The sequence below is a fragment of the Leopardus geoffroyi genome, chromosome B3 (assembly GCF_018350155.1).
Source record: "Leopardus geoffroyi isolate Oge1 chromosome B3, O.geoffroyi_Oge1_pat1.0, whole genome shotgun sequence".
In the NCBI taxonomy this organism is placed as follows: Eukaryota; Metazoa; Chordata; class Mammalia; order Carnivora; family Felidae; genus Leopardus; species Leopardus geoffroyi.
Genome location: NC_059337.1, coordinates 22061342 through 22085748, shown reverse-complemented (window position 1 = coordinate 22085748; position 24407 = coordinate 22061342). Strand labels below are relative to the sequence as shown.

The following is a 24407-nucleotide window of genomic DNA, read 5'->3' as shown; positions in this document are numbered from 1 at the left end:
GTTGCAATAAATACTGTTGGTGAGAAAAGACAGTACTTGGATGAGGATATGGCAGGGGGAGCAGTGGGAAGCAGGCAGGTCAGTGTTCAAATTGTATTTAGAACCCAACAGGACTTGCTGATGGGCCAGATGGGGAGTGGGAAAGAAATAGTTCACATTGACTCCTGCAGTCTTTGGCCAGAAGAAATAGAAACATGAGGTTGCCCTAAATGGAGACAGGAAGATTTCCAGGATAGTTGATTTGGAAAGAAATATCAGACTCTCTGAAGCTGAGTTTGGAATATTTTTGAGATGTGTGTTACACATCTAAGTTATTGAGAAGGACAATATCTGGGAACCAAAAAGGAAGAAGGAATTTAAAACATTATGCCCCAAGTGTCAGCACACAAAGTGAAAAATGCAAATAGTAATGAGAGACTAATCTGGCTTTCTCAATAACGTCAAATAGCAGGAAAAAATTTAGCAAGGAGATGGAAGATCTCAACAACAAAGTTATGAGATTTGATCTAATATATAAAAACCTATAGAATCACAGGTTATGTAGAATAAGAAGGTTTCCACTGTTGTTTTTGGGTTTTTTCCCTATTCACTTATTCAGCAAATATTTATTTGTTGAGTACCTCACATGGACCAGAATGGTTCTTTACCTGGGTAAGAGAGAAATTTGAGTCACAGGCTCCACTGCTTAAGCCTAAACCAGCAGGCAGGGCATAGGATGGAAAAGAAACATGGGTTATCAAGGTCATAGCAAGATTTGAGAAGGGAGGATAAGAGAAGTTGGGGAAACTTACTAAATTGACTCTTTATAGAGTAGTAGGAATTATCCGGCAAAGAAATAGGGGGTGCCATGAGAAGAGAGTCAGAGAAGCACGGTGTGTTTGCATAACTAGAACTTCAGGAAAAACATATCATCGAAGAGTGATGGGGGCAAGTCAGGTGGACAGTGGGATAGTTTGAGCCTCAAACTAATCATAATAGCAGTTGGTTATTACTTATTAAATAGGTAATTTTTAGTAAAGAAAAGTGCATACACCTGTGCTAATGTAAATAAAGGAATAAATAGAGAAATAAATGGGGAAGGGGTAAAGGAAAAGCTTTCTCTTAAGTGGAATACAAGCTAATAAATGTTGAAGAAAGGAAGGAACTAGAAAATCATCATTTGACAACTACCAAAGTTTTAATTGTTCTAGGCAAGAATATCACTGAGTGCTAAACTAGCGGAGACAAATTCACTGAGATGTAGAATATGTGCATGAAGTGTCTCCACGCAAGGTGTGTTACAAATGAAGACATAGTGACATTATAGTGAAGGAAACAGACAGGCATTGTCTTAAGCAAGAGATCAAAATGAGCATCATCAGTGACGAGCCCACCTAGAGCCCAGTAGACATCATGTGTCTTGGGCATCTGGTGCTTGGGCACTGGGGGCACAGCATCACTTCTGTTGTATCCCTGCTAGAAATGTACAATTACTCTAATCATGAAGCATCACAGGACAGACCCAGATGGAGGGACATTCCATACCCAAGTTGGAGGATGTAAAGGTCATGAAATTAAAGACTAAGAAGCTGTTTCAGATTTTTAAAAACTAGATTAGACATATGAGCATGAAATACAATGTAGGATTCTGGATCAGAAAACAAGTGTTTTGCCACAAAGGACATTGTTGGGACAATGGGTGAAATGAATAGAGTCTTTAGATTAGACTCATACATAGAATGATAAAATGTAAAACTTTAACATTTGGGGTATATAGTTATATATAGGTAAGTAGGAATCCTTTGTATTATTTTTGCAACTTTTCTATATATCTGAAATTATTTCAAAATTAAAAAAAATTTTAAATGAAGTAAACAACATTAGATCAAAGAACACCATTTGCACATCACAGTGGTATACATGTGACTTATTTTGCAATTTTCATAGTTCACTTTATTTTTTTTACATTTATTTTTATTTATTTTGAGACAGAGCAAGTGGGGGAGGGGCAGAGAGAGACGGAGACAGAATCCCAAGCAGGCTCCGTGCTGTCAGTGCAGAGCCCGATGCAGGGCTTGAACTCACAAACCGTGAGATCATGACATAAGCGAAAATCAAGAGTCAGCCACTTAACCGACTGAGCCACCCAGGTGTCACCATCATTCACTTTAAGTGGTGTAGGACCCTGGGCAGCTTTCAGAGGGGAATGACCTGCTTGGATCTCTGTGTCCACATGCACAGATTTTACAAAGTGCCATCACAGGGAACATACCATTTGGTCATCTTCATTTTTTAGATGACTTTTAACGTCTGAAAAATGTTCAACTGAAGTTGATAGACCAAATTTCCTAGCAGTGTTCCTCATTGCTGGGTACTCGCATTGCTTCCAGCATGTCCTTGTGATGCGGCGACAAAGGTATTTGAGCACCAGGAAAGCACACATCCTTTCTTTCCTGCAGGACATTCTCTTCGCTCTTGCTGATCTTCTGCGCATTTTGCTGTCCTTTCTCCTTTCTGCCCTATTTCTCTCTGACAGTTGTGCCCAATCACACATCATGTACGTTGTCTGGTCCATTTTGTTTTCTTTGATTGCCAGTGCATCTCAACAGCATAATATTTCAGACCACAGAATAAAGGTGTTAATACAAAGTGCACTATTGAAGTCATTAAGCAATACTTTTTTTAAATAGTAGGTGAGAATAATTACTAGTAAAACTTTCTAAATGCTTTTCCTCTGGTGGTTTCTTGGGTTCCAGACAAAAAAGAAAGAAAGAAAGAAAGAAAGAAAGAAAGAAAGAAAGAAAGAAAGAAAGAAAGAAAGAAAGATGATTGGTTTCATTTTCATAACATTGTTTACAATTATATAATTTCCTTACAAACCAGTATGAACTGAAGTAACCTATTTGTGTCTCACTATACCACTAAAATGTGACCAGTGTCTGTGTCTTAGTGTACCCTCTGTATGCAGCACACTGTTGAGCCAGGAAGACCTCAGTACAGTTTTGCCAAAATGGCAATGTCTTGAACGCTCACTTTGGAGTTCAGGAGTTTAGGAAACACCTTTGCCCAGGTGTAAAGCAGAGGAATGGATTGAATGGGTAGTTGCCTTTATAATTTCCATTTACTTCTTCAACATACTTTTACTGAGTAGCTCTGACATACCCTGAACTGTGCTATGTGCTAGGTCCTGGGGAGACAAAACAGGCAAGTTCCCAGAACTTAAATTCTCCAAAGGGAACACACACAGGATAGAGGGACAGATGGATGGATGGCTGCATAATGTTATTACAGATTATATTAGTTCTCCAGAAGTAGTAATTGGTACGGTAATATAATAATGGGGAGGGCAGTTTAGGTGGGAGTGAAGAAAGCTTCTCAGCAGTGGTGAAATTGAACCAGATTCTTGGAATGCAAGGAAAAGGGTGGGAAGTGCTGTGGAAGCTCTTCCAGCAAAGTCAGCCACAAGTGCAGGAAAGGGTGTGAGAAGTACCCAGCATGTGTGGGGACAGACCTGAAGCACTGGTCCTGGACAGCCCTGGTGCCAGGTAAGCCTGGAGCAGTGGACACAGCAGGTGGTGCAGTACTGAAAGACAAAGACATTGAAGTCTGAGAAGCAAGCTTGGGTTTTATTCCAGTGTAGTGGGAAGCTGTTGGTGAGTTTCAAGCAGGGAATTATGTGATATAACTTACATCTTTTAAAGATCTATCTGGCTGTGGGGAGAAGGGATTGGAGGAAGGGACAGACTGTGGTTTGCTGATGTGGATAAAAGTGTTCAGACTGAGTGAAATGATCAATAGCATGCTAGCAAATGCCCAGCTACGTGCCAGGAAGGCTGTTTTTCAAAAATGTGTGTAAACAGAAGTTGGATTGGAGAAGTTTTTCATGAGCCTATTTATTAGGTTTACATAAGGGCTCTTTTATGGTCCACAGATTTTTATTGCCCATCTTTTTTATTGAAGTATAACATACCTACAGGAAAACACACATCAAAATGTACAGCCTCATGAGTTATACAGAAATGCACATATCCCTTTGTAATCACCACTCAGACCAAAAAATAGCTCATTATCTGCATCCATTTTGCCCCCTGTGTTTTTAACCCATCACCTCCTTTTTTCTCCATCCACTCTATTCACTATCGTGACTTCTAACCTGTAGGTTATTTGTAAACTTCATGTGATGAATTATAATATGTTGTATGATAAGTATATTGAACATAGGTCATTCATTCATACTGTGCTACTAATATACTCTTCGTCCATGTGTGCATATATACCAATTTATCCAGCCTACCATTGGTATTCATTTGGGTTGCTTCTAGTTCTTAGCTCTGTGAGTAAGGCTGCCATGAAAATTATTTCCATATGCTTTGGTATACATGTGTACACATTGTGGTTGAGTATATACCAAGTACTGAAATTGCTGGTCATAGGGTATATGTGTGATCAGTTTTGGTAGATACTGCCAAGTATCTTCCAAAGGTGTTGAACCAATTATACTCTCACCAGCTCAGGAGGAATGATCCAGATACTTCACATCTTCACTTACACTTGGTATATTTTGTTTCAGTGATTTCAGATCTGGGAGGTGTCTAATTGCGATTTTAGTTTAATTTCTGTGGTAACTGAGGTTGAGCAAGTTTTCATTGGTTCTTGGCCATTCAGGTATCCTTTTATGAAGTGTTCAGATATCTTTCCATTTTTATATTGGATTAGCTATTTCTTATTAACGTCTTTCTTGATTCTGTGGATTTCAGTGAACTTTTCTTTCTTTGGTTTGCCTTTCACCCTATTAATGATGTTTCCTAGTGAAAAGTTCTGCCAGGCCTGGGGACATAAGGTGGGGTCTGGAGGATCCTCAGTTCAAACTTCCTTTCCCCTGCCTAAAATTCATCAAAATATACCAGGCCTCGCCCCCTTTATAGCAGGCAGGATCCCTCAGCCCAGGTTTAGAGGGGCTGGAGGAGAAGGTACCTTAAATGAATATTGAGAGATGGAGGTGTGATTAACTCAGTGGACACAATACATTCCATTTATGATCTGGACTGTGTTTATAAGTCAGGGGGGTATACCAGATTCTCATCCAGTGGAAAGAAAACTCTTCTGAATTCCCCCAGCTAAATTCCCTCCTGAATATAGGAGGTCAAGGAGACAAAAATTAAGTTGCATTTTGATTAGATTCCCCACATCATGCTCATTCAGCTTCCCAGAGTCTTTACCTGGGCGGCTAACTTCCTACTTAGCACTGCCAGTTGGACCTGTGTGGGCTGCCCCAGACCGACCTCCAGGGCAGAACACCACCCTGTGCCCTGCTGCATAGCTGTACTTCCTTGACACACCTTTGTAAGTGCTCAGAAAGTCTTTGCCCAGGAAATAGGACCGAGGAAAAAAATCCCCTTTGGGGCTTCTGTCCTGGTCCATCGCCTCCCAGCCACTCAGAGTTTACCCACAGGGAGAGCTTCCAAGAACAAGCCAATGGACTCCAATCTGAGATGATACAAACAAAATGCATTATCCCCTGTTATCTCAAATGTGTATTCTCACAATATCGTTTGAACCTCAGTGCAAACCAGGGAATCAATTCTCAGACTTAAAATTAGTGGAGTTTTGCAACTTTGCTGGGAAAAAAAAACACCTCACTCTAAGAAGTGTTAGGGAGGTAAAAGCTTTCCCATTCTTTTGGTTGTATTTTTCAGGGCTCTTGTAGGTATTACAGATATCATCATGCAATTTAGATTTCATTCCCCCTGGAGAACCTGGTGACTTCAAAGTGATTTATAGCAAGTGAAGTTGGCAGAATTATGGAGATTAGTGATAAAAAGGAAAGTAAGGCAAGAGAGAGAGGGAGAAAAAAAGGAAGGAAAACAATTTTGAGCAGGGTAGATTTAGGATGGGGCAATGTGCTTTAAAGCCCAGGAAGGAAAGTGAGAAGCTCAGACACAGCAGCATGTCATAGCCAGAGACCCTGCACTGCTTGTCGTGTGGAGCCAGCTCCAGGAGACCGGCTGAAGCGGGGAGTGTAGACAAAGCTATGACATCACCCTGGTCTATACCCTGAAGGGCTGAAAGCCTGCAATGCACCTCACATCCCCTTCAAGTCAAAGACTTGCTGGAAAATCAGCCTTTTTCATATGATGAATGAAATGATGGACGTGTCCCACTATTGCTTTGGGTAATCAAGCTTTCATCAGCTCATGAACCAGTCAGTGAACATTTAGCATGAGGCTCATTTCATCACTGCTCATTCTCATTCTGTCTTGGTCACATCAGCACTCCTGCTCTGTGTGTGACCTCATCTGAATCATAAACAGAATGGGTAGAATACTCAACATCCCCAAACTCTGATCTGGACCTAGTATAATCCCCCACTCCTCCCCACTCCAGATGGTCTCACCCTGCATACCAGGCAGGACTTGGACCCACAGAGCTTCACTGTCTAAGGTGGGGGCACTAACTTTCTCAGCACACTCTGGAATGAGTCTGGGGAGTTGGCTCAATTTCATTATCAGTATTCTAAAGGATCCCCTTTAACTTGATGGAGCAGCCAGAAAAGTCTTGATATGAAGAATGGAATCATGTTACAGAAAAAGAGGCTGAATGTGTGAAGTTTAACTAGTCATAATCTCAAGTACAAGTTGCTTTAGAATATAGTGTGTTAATAGAAAGTTTGAGACATAGTAAGGCCAACAGATCAGGAAATGATTGTCAATCAAAAAATAGTTTCTTAATCACAGTTCCCAAGAAGTGGGGGCATACCATGCCACAGGGAGCCTCAGGTTGGTCAGGAAGCACAGGGAATGAGGGTAAAATGTGGGCAAGAGGATTTATTGTCATTTCCATGGGAAGGGATGGGTAAGGCAGGGTGAGTGGGGTTAGGATTGGCTAATGTGACTAATTCCAGTGGTCTCTGGAGCATAGGGACTGTCCCTAGTCATCTAGTACTTGGTCCTGGGTATTTAGGGCAGGTGGATAGTGGCTTGGAGTGTCCTCCATAGTGAAGGTGTTTAGGGCGTGGACCCTAGATTTGTTGTTTTGTGTATGAAAGCCATGCTTAGGGGTGAGTTCTTTACTATCTCTAGGAATTGGCTAACTCTGGGAAGAGCTGTCCCTTTAGGGTTATCAAGGCCCCAAGATGTCAAATCATCAAATACAGAAAACAAAAGATGGTTAATACACAAGTACTACACCTGTGTGATGCCAGCGCATTTGGGGGTCTGTGGAAGGAAGTACCAAGCTGACCAGGCATGTAGTCCCATGTTCACTATGACCCCCCCCCCTTCCTAATTCAAGATGGATTTCCAGAGAGGCACCTCTGCCTTGCTCACCACGCCCTTCTGCATTGAAGTGTTTGTCATTCTCTGACCCTTTTTTGTATTCACCCTTCTCTAGAGGTGCTTCTGGCAGTTTTAACTCTTTATCCCTTATTTAACTGTGTTATGGTTTTATTCTTGTTAAATTAACATTTGCTAAGCAGAGGCCAAGGATGGCAGATGGTCAGTTGCAGTTCAACAAAAGACCACACAAGAAAATGAAGTAGAGTTTATTACTTGCAGGTCCTGAAGGAAGTACATGATGCCCCTGGGGGCAAAAAGGGGAGGTCAAGCAAGGGTGCAGATAAAGAGAAAATGGCATGGCAGGACCTGGGGCTCATGCCTTCATATTAGAGTCTGTGGATGGAATGCTTCAGGGAATGCTGGAATAAGGCCAGATTGTTCAATTCAGACCAAAAAACAAAGCAGGGCTTTGTTAAGTTTCACAAGGGTCTTACCTAAGGAGCACACAAAGGGGAAGCCCTATGAGATGGCAGAGACTCTCACAAGGGCTGTTGGAGAAGTCATATCAGGAACTTATATTTGCTTATAATTCTGCAGGCTGCTATTTAGGGGATGTGCTTGCATGAGGGGGCTGGTGTCATTTAAGGGCCCTGCAGGCCATTTGACCACACAAAATGTATGCCAATGCCATGAAGTAGCTGAGCTAAACTCTCGACAACCTGCCAACACAGGCGAGCAAGAACACCTTGTCTTTCTCCCCAGTGCCTGGCACAGCACTGCTATAAAACTCTCATTAATACACATCATGGAATCCATGACTTGGGCACTTGAGACCACCAGGGACCTTGTTCATCCCATGCAGCACTCTTGGAAAACAGATGTCATAACTGCAAAAAATGTCTCTCTGTCAGCCCAAATTGGCTCAAGTTCAGAGTTAAGCACTTAAAGCAGCTGGGACTGGCTTTTTCTGCCCCTATCAGTTATACCTGGTTCATAAGGTTAGTGTGAATCTCTTCCCATATTTCTGTGAAGTCTCCTGGACTCTCTGCGTAGCACTTGCTGACGAAGGCCTAGTGTATAAGCCTCCTTGACCTTGGTCCCTTGTTGGCATCCTTCTCTGCAGTCTTTTCTGAATTGCATCCACAAAGCTCCCCTGCTGCAGGGCCTGGGGTGCTGTTGTTGAATCAAGTTGTGCTCCATTTACATACTGGCTACAGTAGCAGAGATAAAAGCCTTTCTTTAAATATGGCCTCTTCAGGGCTTTTGCCCACGTTCTAATTGGATTGTTTGTCTTTTAGAATTGAATGATGAGATTCTTTATATTTTCTAGATAGGAATTGTTTGTTGGTAATGTGGTTTGCAAACCTTTTCTCCCAGCTCGCCATTTCACCTTCTTAACAGGGTCCTTCACAGAGCCAAGAGCTTTAATTTCAATAAAGTCCAATTTATGGATTTTGCTTTTGATTTGTCACCAAGCCCTACAACCCAAAGATTTTCTCCTATTTTTTCTTCTAAAGACTTGATAGGTGTGGGTTTTACATATGGATCTATAATCTGCTTTTACTTTATTTTGTATAAAATATGAGATTGAGGTTTTTTGTTTTGTTTTGTTTTGGCTTTTTTTTTTTTTTTTTTTTTTGCTGATGGGTATATAATCAGCAAATGATATCCATTTGCTGAAAAGATTGCCTTTACTCCATTGATTTACTTTCATACTTTTATCAAAAATCACTTGGCCAGTACCCACTTTGGGCGTACATGTACAAAAATAGGAGTGATGCAGAGAAATTACTATAGACCATGAGCGAGAATGGCATGCAAATTCGTGAAATGTTCCTAATTTTTGAAATGCCACTGAACTGCACACTTAAAAAACAGTTACAATGGCAAATTTTATGTTACATATACATTTCCACAATTTTAAAAACAATAATATAATATTATAATAATCACTGAATTGTAAGCTTTATTTTTTAATGTTTATTTATTTATTTTGAGAGACAGAGAGAGAAGGCACACACACACACACACACACACACACACACACACACACACGCAAGTGGGGAAAGGGGAGAGAGAGAAGGAGAGAATCCCAATCATGTTCTGCACTATCAGCACAGAGTCCGATGCAGGGCTCAATCTCATGAACCAGGAGATCATAACCTGAGCCAAAATCAAGAGTTGGACACTTAACCAACTGAGCCACCCAAGCACCCCACATTGTACACTTTAAATGGGATAATTGTATGGTACATGAATTATATCTCAATAAATCTGTTAAAAAATGCAACCAAAGCAAAAAAAAAAATCAATTGGTCATACATCTGTAGGTTTATTTCTGGGTTTTCTATTCTGTATTGTTGATCTATGTAGCCATATAATAAACTAAGCTGTGTAGTAAGTCTGAAATTCAGCTAGAGTGATTAATACCACATTATTTTTATTTTTAAAAATTATTTAGATCTTCTAGTTTCTTCGTCTTTGCATATCAATTATATAATACATTGTCTATATCTATAAAAATCTTACTGGAGTTCTTATAGGAATTGCATTAAACCTATACATCATTTTAGGGAGACATCTTTGCAATGTTGAGTTTTCCAGTCCATGAACACAATATGTCTCTCCATTTATTTAGATCTTCTTTTATTTATTTCATGAGTGTTTTATAGTTTAAGCATATAAGTCCTGTACACATTTTGTTAGATTTATACCTAAGTATTCCATCAGTTTACAGAGTAATTGCAAATGGTATTGTATATTTAATTTCAGTGTTCATGGGTTCATTACTAGTGTATAGAAATAACAGTTTATTTTTGTATATTGATCTTGTATCCTGTGAACTTGCTGAATTCTCCTATTCTAGGAATCTTCTGTAACTTCTTTGAAGGATTTTCTATGTAGACTTTTATCTTATCTGCAAAGAGTAACAGTTTATTTCTCCCTTTCCAATATGTATGTCTTTTATTTCCTTTCTTGTCTTACTGCTCTGGCTAGCATTTCCAGTAGTATGTTGAATAACATGGTGAGAGCAAACATCCTTGCCTTGACCCTAATCATAGTTGGAAAACACTCAGTCCTTCACCATTAACTATGTTAGCTATAGTATTTTTGCATAATTTTGTATCAAGTTGAAGAAATTCCCCTTGATTCCTAATGTTCTGAAAGGTTTTTTTTAAAATTTTTTTAACGTTTATTTATTTTTGAGACAGAGAGAGACAGAGCATGAACAGGGGAGGGTCAGAGAGAGAGGGAGACACAGAATCTGAAACGGGCTCCAGGCTCTGAGCTGTCAGCACAGAGCCTGATGCAGGGCTTGAACTCACAGACCTCGAGATCGTGACCTGAGCTGAAGTCAGACACCCAACTGACTGAGCCACCCAGGCGCCCCTGAAAGTTTTTTTTATCATGAATGATATAATTGTGGGATTTGTCTTCTTTAGCCTATTAATATGGTAAAATTACATTGATAAATTTTTAAATATTGAACCATTCTTGCATCCCTGGAATAAATCTGACTTGGTTTTTTATGTATATAATTTCATACATACACATATATAATTTTATACCATGACCAAGTAGGGTTTATATTATTTATTATACTTATTTATATAATATTTATGATATATAAATAATATTTGTGTTTATTAAGAATACAATTTACTTTTTTATATACTGTATCTCTCAGATTTTGGTATTAAGGTAATAGTGGCCTTGTTAATTTAATTGAAAAGTGTTATTTATTCTTCTCTTTTCTGGAAGAGCTTGTATAGAATTGGCATTCTTTTTTTAAACATGCGTTATTCTTCAAAATTCTTCAGAAACAGTATGAGCTTGGAGATTTCTCATTAGGAAGATTTAAATTGCAAATTAAATTTCTTTAATAGTTAGGGGAATATTCAAATTATCTATCTATCATATTGAGTGAGTTGTAAAAGTTTTTCCTTTTCAAGAGATTGATCCATTTCATCTAAGTGACCAAGTTTATGTGTATACACTTGTTTGCAATGTTCCCATGTTATACTTTTGGTGTCTGAGAATATGCAGCAATATTCTGTTTCATTCTTGTTATAGGTAATTTGTATCTTTTCTCCTTTGTCACTTTTGCTAGAACCAACTTTTTGTTTTACTGATTGTTCTCCATTGTTTTGCTGTTTTTAATTTTATTTCTGCTCTTTATTATTTTCTTCCTTTTTTAACTGGCTGTGTGTTTATATTGCTAGTTTCATAAAGTGGGAGCTTAGATTATTGATTTGAGGCTTTTACTCTATTCTAATGTAAAAATGGTGCTGTCAATTTACGTTTTAACAGTACTTTAGCTGTGTCTTACATATTTTGATATGTTGTGTTTTTATTTTCTTTCAATTGAATATGTTTTCTAATTTCTCTTGAGACTTCCTCTTTAATCCATAGATTATTTAGAAGTCTGCTGTTCAGTTTCCAAGTATTTGAAGTGTTTTTGAAATTTTTTTCTATTATTGACTTCCAATTTTGATTCCACTGTGGTCATAGAACACACAGTATGAGTTCAGTTCTTTGTTTTGTTTTGTTTTTTTCCATAATTTCTCTAAGTATTGCATTGTATATAAGTAACTTACCACAGTATATTAATGTTGTTATATGTTAATTTACATATGTTAATGATGTTAATATTTTATCAATTTGAATAAAATATAGATACTTTACCTCCTTTTAAGTGCCTTTACCTTCTCCTATTTACAATTACCTTAAATATTTCTTCTATGTAGTACTTTGAGAATCACATCAGACAATGTTATAATTTTTGCATAAACCATTAAATATAACTTAGAAAAGAATGACGATGTCTTGTATTACTCAAATTTTTATTCTTTCCATTGTTTTTCTGTACTTCCTGATGTTCCAAGTTTTGGGAGGGTTTTGTTGTTTTTGTTGTTGTTCTTGTTGTTTGTTATTTCTTTTCCATTTTAAGAAATTCCTTGGCCTTTCTTCTAGGTAGGTTTGCTAGTGATAAATTCTCTTAGGCTTTTATTCATCCAAGATTTCCTAATTTCCCCTTCAGTTCTGATGAGTATGTTTGCTGGATATAGAACTCTGGGTTGACATTTCTTTCCTTTTAGCTTTTGACAAATGTTATTCCACTTCCTTCTAGTCTTTATGGTTTCTGAGAAGTCCATTGTCACTTGAATTATTGTTCCACTATTAGGTGATTTCCCCCACTTAGCTTTCAAGATTATTTCTTTGGGATGCACAGGTGGCTCAGTCACTTAAGCATCTGACTCTGGATTTTGGCTCAGGTCATGATCTCATGGTTTGTGAGATTGAGCCCTGTGTTCAGCTGTGTGCTCACAGTGCAGAGGCTGCTTGGGATTCATTCTCTAAATAAATAAATAAATAAATAAATAAATAAATAAATAAATAAATATTTTTTAAAAAATATTTTCTCTTTGCTTTAGTTTCTAGAAGTTTGATTATTTTGTGTTTGGCATAGATTGTTTTTTGGATTTATAAAACTTCAGGTTTGCTCAACTTCTTGATTCTGCAGGTTTATATTTTTTTCCAAATTTGGGAAGTTTTAAGAAATTCCTTCTCCAAATACTTTTCAGCTCCAGATTCTTTCTCCTCTCCTTCTGAGACTTTGATGATGCAAAATTTATATCTTGTGCTATATGTGCATGTCCCTGAGGTTGGTAATTTTTTTCTATTTTCTTTCTGTTGTTCAAATTGGGTAATATCTATTGTTCTGTGTTTAAGTTCAATGATTCTTTCCTCTGTCCTATTCATTTTGCTGTTGAGCCTATCCAGTAAGTTTTTCATTTAGGTTGTTGTATTTTTCAGTTCTAAATTTCAATTATTTTTTTATACCTTCTATTTCTTTACTGAGACTTTCTACTTTCTCATTTGTTTCAAGGATGCTTATAATTGAGCATTTGTATGATATTTGCTTTAAAACGTCTGTCAGAGAATTCCATCTTTGTCACATAGGTATTGGCATCTACTGTCTTTTCTCATTCAAGTTGAGATTTTCCTGGTTCTTTGTGTGATGAGTGATTTTCAATTATACCCTACATATTATGTTATGAGATTCTGAATCCTATTTAAAATTTATGTTTTGGCAGTCCTCCTTGGACAATAGTCTGACAGAGGAAATAATGTGCTACCTCATTATTTCCAGGTGGGAATGGAAGACAAAGTTCCCCATTCCACCTCCATGGACACCCCGGAGAAGCGAGGAGGGAATAAAACTGTTATAACTGTTGAGCTGGGGTGGAATTTCAGGTTTCCTATTGGGCTTCAGCTGCTACTATCATGGCTGGGCAGAGGAGGGAATCCCTCATAATATTCCCTACTTCATCTCTACAGATACTACTTAGGTGGAGAAGAGAAGAATGCTTTGTTACTTTTGGATAGGGATGGAATCCCAGCCTCCCCATATAGCTATGCTGACAGTGTGAGCCGAGAGGGTCTTCTTACCACCAAGCAAGGATGAAAGTCCTGCCTGCCCTCTCGGCTTGCTCTGATACCACTCTTGGGGAGAAAGGAAATGAGTGTCTCATTTCAGCCCAACAAGGGTAGAAGTCTAGGCTCCCCACTCAGGAGTGGGGTGGAGTCACAGTTTTTTTCCATGGTATTTGGTCCATTGCATAAAATTTTTCCATCCTGGTAGGCTGCTTCTTTCCTTGTCCTTTGGCCAGAGAGAGCAGGCTCTTTTTGAGAGTGTGTATTGGCATAGCCAAGTTGCTGGCTTGTCCAGCACCTACTCCAGGATGTATTACACATAAAGGAAACCCAGGGACCTCCCCATTGTGTTGTTCACCAAGTCTCAGGGTCCCTAGCCAGTCTGCCTTTCACTCTCCACCTTTCAGTCTTCCTAGGCTTGTTTGTTTATTGCTTTTGTCTGTTTTTTTCTTTGTTTTAGTCTATTAAGCCCAGAGTTTTAAGCTGTTTTTAGTAATAAGAATAGTGACAGTGTGTCTAGTCCATCTTTTCCTAGAACTGGAATCTCACTTGGTTAAATTATTTTATTTCACGGATGCCTGGGTGGCTCAATCAGGTAAGTGTCCAACTTCAGCTCTCGTCATGATCTTGTGGTTCATGAGTTTGAGCCCTACATCAGGCTCTGTGCTGACAGCTCAGAGCCTGGGGCCTGCTTTGGATTCTGTGTCTCCCTCTTTCTGCCCCTCCCCTGCTCATACTCTGTCTCTCTCTCTTTCTCTCTCCCTGTCTCTCAAAACTGAATAAAACATTTTTAAAAATTAAAAATAAATAAATAAATAAATAAATAAATAAATAAATAATTTTATTTCAAATTTTATTTCATCCTTACAGGCTGGGTGTGATCCAGGGGAGCCTTATCATTGTAATCAGTACTCTCTTGTTCTGACACTAAAGACTTCACTTGCTAACCAGTACTCTGCAGCAAGTATGGTGGTCAAATGTCCTCATTTGAAGTTCCTTTTTCATCTTTAAGCCTTTTCATGTTAAGCCCTATTTCCTCATGTTAATTAGATCAAAGGAGTAAACGAAGGATTTTACAGAGATAACTACATATTGTTCATTTGTGTGTTTCTCTTATTCAGTTGTTTACAAGGCCACAACCAGGACAGCCTACTATTTATCAAGACAGGGGTGGCTAGTCTGCAGCCCAAGGAGTAAACCCAGGGATTTTCTGTGATGTTACCTCCCACAAAAGCTGAGCTTCTTGGGACCCCAAACTACAAAGTGGGGAAGGTCCTTCTTTCTTTCTTACTGCCCAGATGTTAGTCTTATCCTTTGATTTCTCTCTCCAGTCTCTCTGCTGCCTGAGGACTTGTCATGCATTGTTGGAGGCCACTCCAGGGGCACTATAGATGGAGGGGTGACAGTCCTCCCTCCTATGTGGTGGGAATCTAGTTCTCTGAGAACAAGATCCCACTTTTCAGGCATACATTCCCATTACAGTGCAGCTTCATAAAGTTCAAGTCTTGGCACCTCATTTGCAGGTACTGGTTTCTCAAGATGTTTATCTGGGGCACATATTCAGATGTGGATTTAGGTTTGTGATTATTCACCTGGTTTGGTTGCAGCCTTATTCAGGAAAAAAAAAACTTCTCTGCGATGAAAGCAGAAAGGATTTAAATGCTTTAATGTCTTGTTTGTTTGTTTGTTTGTTTGTTTTAATGTCTGTTTTTCTGATTACAAAAGTGGTATATGACTTTTAGGGAAAATTCAGAAAATACATAAAAGAGCAAAGATGGTAACAGTTATCTATAATCCTGTCACTCAAAAGCTTATGACTCACAACATTTTTATTCCTTATTTTTATTATAAATGAATATATACTCGTGTGTCAATCTATAATCTCTCTTTTGGCCTCTGTCTCCCTTGCCTCCCTACCTCTCTGTCTCTTCCCCTCTCTCTCTCTCTCTCTCTTTCCCTCTCTCCCCTTGCTCTGTATCCCTCTCTCTCTGTCTCCCCCTCCCCTTCACTCTCTCTCTTCTGAATGTCCTTCTGCATAACCCCCTTATACTGCTGCATTCTGCTTAGTTTCTGACAGGTGTTCTCCCACAGTCACAAAAGGACCAAAGTATCATTTTCATACCACCATTGCTTTTACTTCCTCCTCAATTTCCCTGACATTCCTGTTTACCCGATTCTTTGGCCCAGAAAGAGCACAGGATGCCTGTACCACACAGTGCCCCTCCCCCAACTTTCTCTACCAGAGTCACTGGAAGTAATGGGCTTTCCACTCCTTCATCTTGAAATCTTGAGGCCTTCCTGTCCCTGGCAGGTAAGTTCTCTTTAGTTGATAATGTAGGTTTCCTTCAAAGGGCCTTGGAAAGCTCTACTGTTGGAATTCAGACAATTACTTGATTGCTTTCACTGTCTCTACTAAGCATGGATCTCAAGACTGCATTCTTACTAAAGGAATTAAGAAAATCAAGCATTGAGACTCAGAGCTGGTGGGGGACTTCTTTGATTCTGAATGTAAGTCAGCCTTAAAGGGGAAAGCTGCAAAGGAAATGATTTAAGGAAGAAATTACATGCTTATTACAATATAGTGTGGCTATAGCAAAATTTATCCCAATATTCCCCTATGGATAATGTTTAGACTTTTGCTGTCACAAATAATGCTGGGAGTGGCAAAGTCTTTTCTGTATTACAGCTCTTCTGTAGAATAAAATCTTAAAAATATGATTCAAAGGGCATATGCATTTTGATGCTTTGTATATGCTGGCACATTCTTTTTCAATTTATGTTTCCACCAGTAATGTGAGAGGTGCACATCTTCTCCACCACTCAGTGTTAGAGATTCTTCTTAAGTTTTACAAATCTCATCAGGGAAAAAAAAAGTACTTTGTTTTGCTTTGCATTTCTTTCACTGCTTGTGATGTGCATTAGGTGGTGCATTCCCTCTTACCTTCATCAGCTATACCCCATCCCTCTTTTAAAACAGTGGCTTTTACCCACTGTCCTCTGACTGTTGTTTTCTATCAACTGTATAAGGTTTTTGTACATTAGGAAGTCTAATTTTTTTCCAAGTAATAATTTTTCCAAGTCTTCTTTTCTACTTTGTATATATTTTATTTGTATTTTGCCATAGAAATGCATACCAAGAGCAAGAAGTATGAGTTTTTAATTAAAGGACTCAAAACTCTATATAATAAGAAATATACACACTCTCCTGGGTGGGGAAACTAAATTTGAAGACACGAATCCTTTTGAAATTAATGTATAAGTTTAATACACAGTTTTGATATCAGTACCCTAGATTTTTAAAAAAATAATGTTTAGTTTTGAGAGAGAGAGAGAGCACGCGCACGCACGGAGGAGGAGGAGAGAGAGAAGGAGACAAAGAATCTGAAACAGGCTTCAGGCTCTGAGATGTTATCACAGAACCTGACACAGGACTCAAACTCACAAACTGTGAGACCATGACCTGAGCCAGAGTCGGACAGTCAACAAACTAAGCCACCCAGGCACCCCAAGCACCCTAGATTTTTTTAACTCATAAATATCAGCAAGAAATGCTTGAAAAAGAATAAGAAGGGACTTATGTCATATACTTAAAGTATCGCATAGTTTATACTAGACAAAAGAATAGAGCACAGGCACCAAAATGAAAAATAAAATAAAAATCACTGAAAGAGAGTAGCTATTATACAAGCAGATTGAAGTATAGATGTCTTATAACTCAGCAGGAAAAGATGTCATATTTAATAAATATTGTCTTAATGATGTTGGAAGAAAATAGAATTAGATGCCAACAATATGTCATGTAGATGAGTAAATTCCAGATGGATTTTAAATCCAAATGTAGGGTAAAAAGTCATATTATACAAATATTAGGAGAAAGTTTAGAAGACTGCCCAAGGAGGCCTTCTTAAGTCAGGCAGGAATCCCAGAATGATAAAGAAATCAATGGAGAGATTTGGCTCTATTTTCTTTTGGTGTTTATATAGGCATATTTTTTTTTACATTTTTAAGGTCATGCAATATATGTGGTTTTCTCTTGATTTTTTTCACTGTTTCCCCATGGCCTTTAAAATTTCAGAAACATAATTCAGTGTCTCTGTATGTTTTGCTTTTGGCATGTACTGTTGTTTATTTAGAACTTACAATTTTTAAACAAGTCACAGTTCTTTTCAAATAATATTTCAGAAGTAGAAAGCACATTCCAGGGGCGCCTGGGTTGTTCAGTCAGTTAAGTGTCCAACTTCAGCTCAGGTCATGGTCTTTTGGTTCACGGGTTCAAGCTGTTAGGCTCTCAGCTGACAGCTCAGAGCCTGGGGCCTGCTTCATATTCTGTGTCTCCCTCTCTCTCTGCCCCTCCCCCACTTGTGCTCTGTCTCTCAAAAAATTAATAAATGTTAAAAATATAAAAGAAAAAAAGAAAGCACATTCCATAATGTCTTGAATAAAAATTCGACATGCGAGATGCACAGCATGCTGTGGTACCAGCTCTCAGGATGAGGCAGTTGGGTGCCATATGGCAAACCAGACCTTGTGCTCTCACATGTAATCCAGTGGGAAAACAGTGTTTAATAAATTGTTAGCATCATTTAGTATAAATCAGGAAGAAAATTAGTAGGTCATTTCTACCACACACCATATATATGGATAAATAAAAGATGGAGTAGATTATCCCCAAAACCAGGTGCTGATTACAGATGTGTGGCAAGATTAATGTGTCAAATCAACAATATATCCAAGAGATTTTTCTCTGATAGCACCCCCAAGAATTTTCATAAACACTTTTTTTCAGTTTTATTGAGATATAATTGATATATAACATTATATTAGTTTTAAGTGTACAACATTATGATTTGATATATATATATAGAGAGAGAGAGAGAGAGAAATTGTTACCACAGAGTTAACATCTATCGCCTTACACAGTTACACATTTTTTTCTCGTGATGAGAACTTCTCAGATCTACTCTCTTACAGCAACTTTTAAAAATACAATACAGTCTTATTAACTGTAGTCATCATGCAGTACATTAGATTCCCCAGAACTTACTTCTCTTATAACTGGAAGTTTATACTCTTTGACCCCTTTTACCCATCCCCAAGCCCCACCTCTGGCAACCATTATTAATCTGATCCCTTTTTCAATCTGTTCAATTTTTTTTAGCTTCTACATAAAAACTTTTTAGGAGTTTTAACAGGAGGATAGAAACTTAACACTGCAAATTATGGCAGCAATGTTCATATTTCATACTATTCTGGGATAGGTGACCAGAAGAAAGGAGGGCATCTGGTGATCAGTTGTAGCTTCAAGTGGTATTGGTAGAAAACTGCTAGGCTCTACCTCACTTTTTATAGGGGAGTACTAGACTTTTTATGGGGGATTACTAGAACCATCATACATCTGAATTTTTGTAGTGCATTTGATAGAGAGGAAGCATAATGTCCTGGTTAAAACACACACACATAACTGTATTTGAATCAGAATATTTGGGTTCAAATTCCTAAACTGTCACCTACCTGTTGTTAATCTTGGAGAAGTCACTTCACTTCTGAGTCCATGTTCTCCTTTTATAAAATGAAGATGTTGTATTTTAGATTATTTCTAAGGTCCCCTCAAGCTGTGACACTCTGCCCTTTAACTTCATCATGCCAGTACTATAACAACAATGGAAAAATGTAGCCTGGATATCAGTTTAATGAGATAGGATTCACCATTGTCAGTTACCATAAACAAAGAACACATCATCTCTTAGTCATTTAGTTAAGCCTAGAAATGGGTTGTTAGTAGTTTGCTACAAGGCTATGCCTTCCTTCCTGTCTAACCGTTTTAAAATACAATAGGACAGGGATTGGCAAACATATACAGGTAAACAGGTTAACCGGGAGCCAAGAGGAGTTCAGATGACTTCTGACAGGCAGGAATTGTAGTGTGCCAAATCTAACACAATGAAATTTAGTACTGATGAAAAATGGAATGGTAAATTCAGATTGAAAAGTAAAAATTTAAAAAAGCAAACAAAAAAACATCTGCTTAAGCAGAAGCAAAAGCTGTTGCTTAACTAGTAACTTCTTATGAGTTTCTGAAGGTGTAGAAACAATGGGACAAATGGGTATCAATTAATTAAAGCACCGAGCTTCTCTATCCTGTGGGCCAAATCATGTCTGAAGGGTTGTTCTTATTTCTTGGTCAGAGCAAAGAAGTAAGTTCTTTCTGGAAATCAGACATTAGGAGAGCTCAAATAGAAAGGGAGAACATAACCACTGGTTGTTGTATTATCCATCATAAAAATCAATTGGGAATATTTGTGTGGCTCTACTTCTGAGTTCTCTGTTCTTTTCCATTGTCTGTATGTTTAGCCTCCACTAATGTCACAGTCTTGATTACTGTAGCTATGTGGTAAACCTTAATATTGGGTGAACTGATCTCTCTCTCTCTTGATTCTTTTTTTTTCAAAATTGTTTTAACTATTCCTATATAGTTTTTTCATGCTTTTCCATGTAAGTGTATTACATTAATCTTGTCTATATATACAAAAAATCTTGCTGGATTTTGAGGGGAACTTTGTTAAATCTGTATGTCAGTTTGAGGAATTTTAACACCTTTAGTATGTTGAATCTTCCAATGCATGGACACATTATATTTCTCCATTTGTTTAAATCTTTGGTTTCTTTCATCAGTGTTTTGTGATATTCAGAATATGAGTCTTGTACATGTTTACTAAGATTTACAACTAAGTATTCATTTTCTTAATGAGTGATTATAAGTGATATTTTATTTTTAATTGCAGTATCCACATGTTTATTGCTAACATAGAGAAATGCATAGGTTTTTGTGTGTTGATCTCATTGTCATGTGACCTTGCTGTGTTCACTTATTAGTACTGGGAGTTTTGTAGATTCCTTGGGATTTTCTACATATAACATCATGTCCTCTGGAAATAACAACAGTTTTGTTTCTTTCCTTCCAATCTGTATATCCTTTATTTCTTTCCCTTACCTTATCGCATTGACTGGAACATCAACATAGCATCAACATTGAATAAGACTGATGAAAGCAGACATCACTGCCTTGTTCCTAAACTTAGGAGGAAAGCATTGTGACTTTCACCATTAAGTATAACATTAGTTGTGAGATTTTTTGGTAGATGCTCTTTGAGTTGGGGAAGTTCCCTTCTGTTCCTATTTCTCTGAGAATTTTTGTCATGAAGGTGGATTGAATTTTATCATCTTTTTAAATGTATCAATTGACATGATCATGTGATTTTTCTTCTTAGTCTGTCAATATGGTGGATTACACTGATTGATTTTCAAATCTTGAACCAGGCTTGCATCCCTAAAATAAACTCTTGCTTGGTCGTGGTGTATGATTATATGTGTGTGTGTGTGTGTGTGTGCATATATATATATATATATACATATATATATATATATATATATATATATATTTATATATATTTATTTGCTGACTTCTATCAGCAAATATTTATTAAGGATTTTGCATCTGTATTCCTGAGGGATATTGCAGGAGAGCCCTCTGGGGTCTCTTTTATAATAGCTCTAAATAGCTCTATAAGAGCTCCACTCTTATGACCTAAGCACCACCCAAGGACACCTCATCCTAGCACTGTCACATTGGAGGTTAGAGTTTCAACATGATTTTTGGATGGGCAACACAAATATTCAGCTCACTGCATTAACCTTGATCAGTTGATTAAGGTTGTTTCTGCATAGTTTCTGTAATGCAAGTTACCATTTGTAATTAATAAATATCTTGTGGGAGACACTTTGACACTATCATGCAGATATCCTCTTTCTCATCATACTTTTGAGTCAGAAGAGTGTCTTCAAGCCATCCTGTTACACCACTGCATGAAGCCAGGTGACTCAGTGATGGTGGCATCAAGAGAATGGACAGGGGACACAGAAGAAGGCCGTTCTCTATTAACATCAGGATTGTGTGATTGCCTGGGTTGGGGAGAAAAGAAGAGGGGTGAGAGACATGGAGAAAAAAGGAGAAGAAAGAAAGATTGACTCACAAAGAGATACATAAAGGACCAGAAATGGAGAAGGAGACATTGAGGGAGCCATTTTTAAGTCTTGATGGTATACAGGCAGATTTTACAAGGAAGATAGATTATAATGACTTTGAGATACCAGTGACATGTTCAAGTGAACATACCACCAAGGAGTTGTGGACTGAGGGGTAGAAAAGGTAACAAGACTAGAGAGAGACTTGGGGGCCATCTGAACACAAGTGATTGTGAACATTTAATGAGTATGATCAGTTATCTGGAGGAAAGAGCTGAGCTAAGGATATATCTAAGAGAATACTTACAGTATGTTGGAGAAAGGAATTAGTGAGACAATCTAAAGGGGAGGGGAGAGCAGGAATAATCAGATCATAAAGGATGATGGTATCAAGTATAAAGAATAGTTAAAGAGAGTAGCTGTGGCCAGCTGTGTTAACTAAGAGCTGAAAAGGGTGTGACTTGGTGGTGACTTTTGTGACTATGGTTTCAATCAGCTAGTAAGGATGGGATCCAGATTTGGGTAGAGGACAGGGGAGTGCACAGAATGGAGTAAGTGATGAAGAGACCAATGGACAACAATTCTTGTAATCAGCTCAAGATCAACCCATTATGAACTGGGTTTCATAATGGTGCAGAAAGAAAGATAACCATAATGTCACCTACACTGATAGTGGCAGCTGGACAAGGTTCTATTACTAAAGAAGACTCACAGGGCTCTAAACAACAATGCTTATGAATCTACAGTTTACTGCTGAGAAAGGATATAATGTAGAAACAAATACAAGAGTAAGGACCTGCATTGTAGCCCAAGTCTGCCTATCAGCAAGGGGTTTGGAAAGGCCAACCTCTACACAGGCTCCTTGTAGTTGTTCTCCTTCTGCAGGGGTATACCAGATGTACTTTCTTGGAACCACCACCTTATGCAAGAACATATCAGAACTAGGCAGCTCAAAAGGAGTCTCAGCTGGGACTTCTTATACCCTACTGGTCATGTAAGCACATTACCACTACAAGACCAGCCCCATTGTCAGAGCCCTCTCCCCATCCCTACCCCCCCACATCCCCCAAACACTGTAACTAGGTTTGCACCATCAGTCTCATTGTTATCAATACATCATACTGACAAACTAGCATAACCTACCCTGAAACTCACTTTGGCTACATGAGTAAAAGACCGCAATATTAGTCACCATGTTTTATAGTTTGACCAGGTACATCTCTAGTCAGCTTCAGCAAAACAGCTCAGGCAAATTCCAAGCCTGCTAGAATTAACCCTCATAGCACATCCTTATCCTAATGTTATTTCATTAAACTCTTAGAACCAGCCCATTTAATACGTACTAGTACTCCTAGGGACTGTGATGCTCAGAAGGATAAGTTGCCAAGGTAACATTGGTAGGAGGGAAGAAAAGGGAGTTGAATGTATGGGACAGGAAGCAGGTCCAGAAAAAGATGCTTTCTCAAGAGGACTCCTGGGTATGTTGAAACAAGCTGGGAGAAAGAAATAGCAGAGAAGAGGAGCTTGTAGAAATGGGGGAGTGAAGAGAAATTTGTCGAAGGCAAGCCTTTTGGGAAATAAGAAAGAATGAGCTCCTGAGACTGCATGCAAAGAAATAGAGGAGGGGGTTGTTGGTGGAGGCTCTCTGGAGCCTCCAGCTCAGTGGTTCTCCACTTAGAGGTCTTGTGAAATCCTGGATTGAAGGACAGCACCCCAGGGGTTTCTAAGTCAGCAAGTCTGGGTGGAGCCTGAGAACTTGTATTTCTAACAAGTCTCTAGGTAGTGCCGATACTATAGTCCATACACTCCACTTGGAGAACCACTGCTCAGTGCAGGGTGGGTTGGGTTATCTGGAAGCAGAGGTGCTGAGAGTGATGAGATGGGGGCCTAATGGCGGGACCTCCCCAGGAAGGTCACCATGAGGAGCCTGGTCACCTGGTTTGCCTATTTCTTAGCAGAAGCATCAATAGGTCAAAATACTAGGGAAACAACATCTATTACAGGTACAAAAGGTTGATAAATGCCAGAGTGTTAGAGTAAAACATGTTTTAGCTGCTTAGCTCTGATGTGAAAATTTCCCAGTTTAGAAAAAAAAAAAAACAGAATAACAGACCATTTCCATTGCTAATATGAAATTTTTTTTTATCTTAAATAAGAGATGTGATTGTCACAGCATAATTTCAACTATTTTGAAATAGAAAATATTCCCAGTGGAGGAAAGAAAACTTAGGAAACAACGTTTAGCCACTGTTGTGGGAAAAGCAGGTAAAGCTTGTCTCTTGAGGAGCAGTAATGGGACTCTGGACTTGGTTATCAGGGAAGGACCTTTTAGGTAGGCAAAATACCTCTGGAGCTCTAGGAAACATGGGGAGTAAGGTGACATGGCCTTCACAAAGTGAAGAGAAAGCATTGTTAGCATGTCTGAGCATTTCAAGAATTGGTATAATGCTAAAGCACAGGCTTTGATTTTGCCATTCAGATTCTAGGTGATTAACTGCTGTGTGACCTTGGTCACATTTCTTAACCCCTCTGGGCATAGGAGAAATGGTATTTAAAGGGGGCATGCTTGCCCCTAGAGTATGGGGTTTTTTGTGAAGTGTAAGCATGAAGCATATGGAATGTGGCTAGCACATTGGAAACACTCAAAAAAGTTCTTTTCTGCTTCAAGGTCAAACAGAAAACTCTTCCATTTTA

The 24407-nt window shown here is 38.5% G+C and overlaps 1 protein-coding gene and 1 non-coding gene across 3 annotated transcripts in view; both read left to right on the top strand.

Annotated features, from left to right (window-relative positions):
• OTUD7A (OTU deubiquitinase 7A) overlaps positions 1 to 24407 on the top strand; it is a 370683-nt gene that overhangs the window by 145588 nt on the left and 200688 nt on the right. The gene's annotated exons all lie outside the window — the stretch shown is intronic.
• Positions 8993 to 9098, top strand: LOC123584564. Its single transcript, XR_006705525.1, has one exon. It is a non-coding gene; the product is annotated as a U6 spliceosomal RNA (small nuclear RNA).